Below are 6,001 nucleotides of genomic sequence, written 5' to 3'. Positions count from 1 at the left end.
AATAACAACTACGGCAACAACAAAAACCCTGGTGCTTCAGTGCCTTCTGTCTCGGGAGCACCGATATAAGACATCTTTCACATAAGTTAGTAACAGTAGCTTCCCCTGGTCAGATGCAGTCTGTCACCAGAATAACAGGTTTAGCAATTGACATAATAACTGGATTTCACCTCCACTCCTCCCACTCCCAATATCCGTTAAAAGGAAAAGCCTGGCCGGGCACAGTGGTTCACACCTGTAATCGCAGTACTTTGGGAGGCCGAGACAGGCAGGTCACGAGGTCAAGAGATCAAAACCATCCTGGCCAACATGGGGAAACCACGTCTCTACCAAAAAAATACAGAAATTAGCTGGGCGTGGAGGCACGTGACTGTAGTCCTAGCTACTTGGGAGGCTGAGGCAGGAGAATTGCTTGAACCCAGAAGGCAGAGGTTGTCGTGAGCCAAGAGCACGCCACTGCACTCCAGCCTGGTGCCTGGCAACAGAGCAAGACTGTGCAGTTTTACCCAGCCCTGCATAATGTATATGTTCTATGAGAAATTTGACAATTGCGATAATGTCAGAGGAAATATTTTTTGTTCTTGTTAAAGTTGTCTGACTTATATTTGACTGCAGAGTTTAACCTTGCGACAAGTGTGGCTAAACCACTAGAAAAGCACCTTGTAGAACGGTCATTATGAGTCTGCCTCTGTGCTCATGCTTAGTTGAAAGATAGTAGTAAGAGTTGATGTCACTCTTTCACTGCCTTGCGCAAGAAACAATGGTATCTGAAATGAACTTGGATCAAACTTAGATGGCAGATTCTGAAAAGAAATTACTAGGTACATAGTCTAAGCACATAAAGGATTTATAATCAAGCCACAATTTGTGTTTGTACTTCTGAGTCACTGAAGCATGTCTGCTTGAAAATTAACTACTTAAAGAATAATGAAGAAGAATTACTTTTTTAAAAAATGGGGTCTTGCTAGGTTGCCCAGTCTGGTCTCAGACTCCTGGGCTCAAATGATCCTCCCACTTTGGCCTCCCAAAATCCAGGGATTATAAGCATGAGCTACCTTGCCCAGCCAAAGAAGAAGGATAATTTTATAACCTTCACAATCAGCATCATGGATTGTAACTTAGTGAAAGCAATTCATGGTTTGTGAATACCACACACACACACACACACACACACACACACACACACCCCTATACAGAAAGCACAAAAACCAATGGGTGACAACTGTAGGCTTCAGCTTTAAATTATTCTAAACAGTAAAGATGATACTTCCAATTTCAACAGAGACAATATGGTCAAGATACGCATTTGACAAAATCTGAAAACTTTTAGAAAAAGTGAGTAAGAGAAAGATACTTTGTAAGCACAAGCATGGGGAAGACAAAAAAAAAAAGGATGTGAAGATTTTTTATTTGTTCTTTGAAAATGTATTCATTTATGTTTTGTGAGGAATTGACTATTTTCTAGGCTGCCAAATTTAGAAACTGCATTTAAAGATTTTCATCTACGTCAATTCTCATAAGCACTCACATCTCTGTTCTAACAGCATGTAACAAAATAAAAACTTACACAAGTCAAAACAAGATTTGTCTCAACATCTCAAGGAAAAGAAGAACATTTAATTTATAAGAATCCATCAAATTATAACTACTTTCTAGATCAATGTTTCTAAAAAAGAAGAAATAAAGGGAAAAGGTTTTTTTTTTTTAAAGAAAAAAATCAAGAAAAAAGATTAGTTACTGAAGTGGGGAATGGGACCAGGAAGTATGGGGGAATACTGTTGGTGAGTGACCAAAACCCCTAGGTAGTAAATACAGAATATCGGGAGAATGTGTATATGTTTCAAAGTGCCACTCAAAGTGTTATCCCTGCCCTAGAAATAACAGTATACTCCTCTCACATGATATTAGAATGATATTTTCTGATTTCTTATGCATTTTGAAATTTCTAAATATTATTTGGTTAAAATTCGTGATCCTTGGGGCAGGAGCTCAATGTACTTTTTAAAATACAGACTTTAAATTTGGTAGACAGTCGCTAAAATATTAACTAAATAATAAGGAGATGGAGGAGTTAGCCAACTCCATAAAGATTTATCATTCAATAATAGGTTATATGACCAGCATCAGTACTTCTCACATATGGGGATAGAAACAAAAAGTGTGTTTAAGATAAGACTCTTGTTTTAAAAAGAATGAATAATTAATCGGGGAAGGAAAATGAGAGTAGGGAGCCACTGAGAGTTGGAGAATAATTAAATGTTAAAATATGTCAGACAACTTATGGAGAAGAGAAAGAAAACGTAATGAACATTTATTTTGTGGAATGCTTTTGATTCTAATTTGATGTTTTCTCACACAGCAGCTTAAAAGGATGTCTTATTCTTTTTTATTGAATGACTCTTGGCGCCAAAATACTGTGTAGGGGTGTGTGTGTGCATGCATATGTGTGTGTAATTAATATTCAGCTGACAGTTTCAGTCAGTGAATAGCCTAGGGCTCAGTCTTACCCTCAAATGCCACCTAGCACCTAGGGTTCCAACACCCCTCCCTGAAAACCCTTCCGACAACATCACAGGCCAATGATCGCAGGTATCCCTAGGACAATGCTCAAGTGCCAGAACCAGCATCTCTTACATTTAGACCATTTTCTTGTGTGATAGCCAGCTCCCCAGATGCCCCCAATGATTCTCAAATCATTTATGGCCTCGTTGTGACCCATAAACTATTCAGAGGTGACAGTGTGCAACTTCTGAGGCTAGGCCATAAAGGGCATTTCATGTTCTTGATTGCTTGCTCTCGGGAAAGGCAGCTTTGATGTCATTAGGAAAAGTCAAGCAGCCTTGTGCAGAAGTGAGGGAATGTGTTCTTTTTCCGGGGTCCATGAGGGGGGCATAGTTTTAAGGGCAAGAATTTCCCAGCATCATGTCCCCGTCCCATCTCGCTCCATCCAGGAGATTTAACGGTTTACGTCTGAATTTCACGGGCATGGGAAGAAACTAAAGGTCAATCACACCAGTGGAAGTTCTAAGGAACTCCTTTCATTGGCCAAAGTAGCGTGGGAAGGTGGGAATTTCTCGCAGGATAAATTCCCCTGCTCCTTCACCCACGCCGGATTTCCAGCTCTCTGGAATCCCCTCCCACATGGTGGGAGCTCCCTTTCCCCTCTGGGATTTCCCCTCTGGAGTCCCCTTCCACACTCTTCATGGAAGTCTTTCTCCTCTTCTCTTTTCTCTACCTTAATAAAATCACCTTTCTGCAGCACTTCTTGTGTCCGATACTTACCTTTACGAGTATATGGTGCACCTGCAGTGGTCCCATCGCTTATTCTTTAAGAGGTTGGAGACCAAGAACCCACAGCCTTCTCTTGGGGGAGCTGTGCCTCACCAACACCCAAGAAAAAAACCCGGTTACAGAAGCACATATGGAAATGTATTGATGGGATCTGGGACATGATACCACAAAATATGGCATCATTGCATTTGAGAAAACAGTAGAAGCAGGAAGATCACTCTCTTTTTCCCCTTACCTTTCTCCTCTGAAGTAGGTTATAAGATTCTCATTTGAGATGTCTCCACCCTATACTGGAGGAAAGAAACATCCTTATTAGTAAAGACACAGACAGGCCAAGAAAAATCTGAACAAGCAGGTCTTGCTAAGTTTCTGTCAGTTTCTTACCATTATAGTATACCCTTTTGGCCTCTAATCATACTTTTTGGTTTTCAATCATATTTCCTCATGACTATCTGCTCTTCATTAAAACTAAGCATAAAAATACACATGCCCACCTGTTTCAGTCATTTCTCAAGGCTTTGATGCCACATAAAACTGACATTTTAAAAAACGTGTATGCTTTTCTTTTGTTAATCTGTCTTTTGCTATAGATGCCTCAGCTGTGAAGCTTGCAATAGGCATAAAAGATAGTTCTTTTTTCCTGTAGTACTAAGACTTCCCACCAACAGCCACCATTAACTTACCAGTAACGTAAACACGCCTTAATAGGAGCAGATCCTCTATCTCCAGTCATGTTTCCTGTTGACAACTGCCCTAGGTGACATCTAACTGCAGTCTTATTAGAGACATCAAACAGGAAGTGCCTTGCCAAAACACTCTCAAATTTCTTACCTATAGATATTGTGAGAAATAATACATGTTTATTTGTGTTTTAAGCTACTAAGTTTTGAATAATTTATTACACAGGATTCCATAACAAGTACAAATATTTGTACCTAGGAGTAGGATGATATCATAACAAAAACTTAAAAGGTTGAGGTGGCTTTGGGATAGGGCTATAGAAATAAGCCAGAAGGACCTTGAGAAAAATGCTGTTGAAAGCCTTGTAGAAGACCAAAGAAACAAACAAAAAACAACTTTTTATTTATCCTCTTAGGTTTAGTAAATGGGGACCTGACAACAGACAGATAAACAGGCAAAAATAAAAAATATATACAACTCGATTAATTTTTAATTGTACATGCACAGGGACATCACAGAAAAAGAGTGAATACCCAATAAAGTGGTGAGATTTGAAAACTTAAATACTGTTTCAATAGAGGAAAGAGAGAAGGAGAAAGGCCACTTAATGGGAGAGCAACTAAATTTTAGTTAGGAAATATAAATGGGCCCTTAGGAAAATATATGGGAGATATGTACATGAAATATACATGGGAGATATTTTATTGTCTGTGACAAGGTCTGTCTGTGTGTGGTGTCAACTTATTATCTCTTTTTCTGTGATAAAAGTCAATCTTTCCTGAATGATTAAACTCCCAGGGAGGAGATTCATGACAATCGAGTTCTTTCTGAGGATCTGTTTTTAGGCAGATAAAGGGAGTTTAGGGAAAGTTTCTGCATTTGCTGATTCTCAGATGTCTTGAGCTCAAAATAATTCTTATGCTACTGTAGCACATTCTGGACTTTGCCAGCCTAAAATACCTTAAAGAAACTGTTAACGGAAGCCTGATCACCCTTGAAAAGGCGGTTTTGGTAAAGGGTTAAAATAAAATAAAATAAAAGTTATTGGAAAATGGAGGAAAGAAAACTCTTGTTTTGTAATGGCAAGTGTTTAATCCACATTGGAGCCTGTATTACCATGAAAGATAGGGCTACCTAATGAAGTGGGTGATCTAGCCAAGGAGACTTCTAGGCACAATCTGGCTTCTCCTATGCTGCAATGGGTTTTTGATATTCATCTGTATTCATTTTATCCCCAGTGTGTGGACAAGGCGTTTTGGATCATACACAGATGGCTTATTAATGTCTACATAATAATAACTATGTTGGTTTCCCAATGACCCTGTCCTTATCCGTAGGGCAATATCAAATAAGCTAGATGGAAGAATGTATAAAAGTGACAAAGTTTCCACAGGCAAGAGATAGTGAAAAAAATATTTTCCTTACTTACACGCTGGAGAAAGAGTTACATCTCTTTTCCTCCCAAAAGGAAGTAGATAATAATCTTTGCTCTTAGAAACAGAATGGAAAGAATCCTGGGTTATCATTCTAACTTTTTAAAATGTAAATACATCTAACCGAAGGCCTTTATAAAATGTAAATACATCTTACCAAGGGCTTTGGTGTCAATGGCTTTTATGACTTAGAGATTTTCCAAGGTTCCAGGCCTTATTTTCCCTTGAAATTAAACATACCTCTAGAGTTAGGCAAATATTTCTGGAATTCTCTCATTATCTATGCAAATGTAAATTAACTTCTTATAGTTGGCTCTTAGACCAAGATCCCGAGTTTTTAGCATAATTTATTTCAGAATGCCCCACATCTGCATGTAATCATAAATCTTCTCTCCATATCTCAAAATTTCTTCCTTGTTGTCTTCTGGAAAATTTGTTCATAATATGCCACATCATTGGTTGTTTTGTTTTAATCTGACCAACAAGAATTAGGACCAAATACATTCAGTTTGTTGTCAACAACAGTTATTCAACTATTGCCAGGATTCCAAGGGTAAGATGAGATCAAATCTGCACTACTGGTCTTAGCCACACCC

The sequence above is a fragment of the Sapajus apella genome, unplaced genomic scaffold (genome assembly GCF_009761245.1).
Source record: "Sapajus apella isolate SASKATOON/1434 unplaced genomic scaffold, GSC_monkey_1.0 scaffold104, whole genome shotgun sequence".
Taxonomy (NCBI): domain Eukaryota; kingdom Metazoa; phylum Chordata; class Mammalia; order Primates; family Cebidae; genus Sapajus; species Sapajus apella.
The sequence above is the reverse complement of the archived record's forward strand: the minus strand, read 5'-3'. Positions refer to the sequence as shown.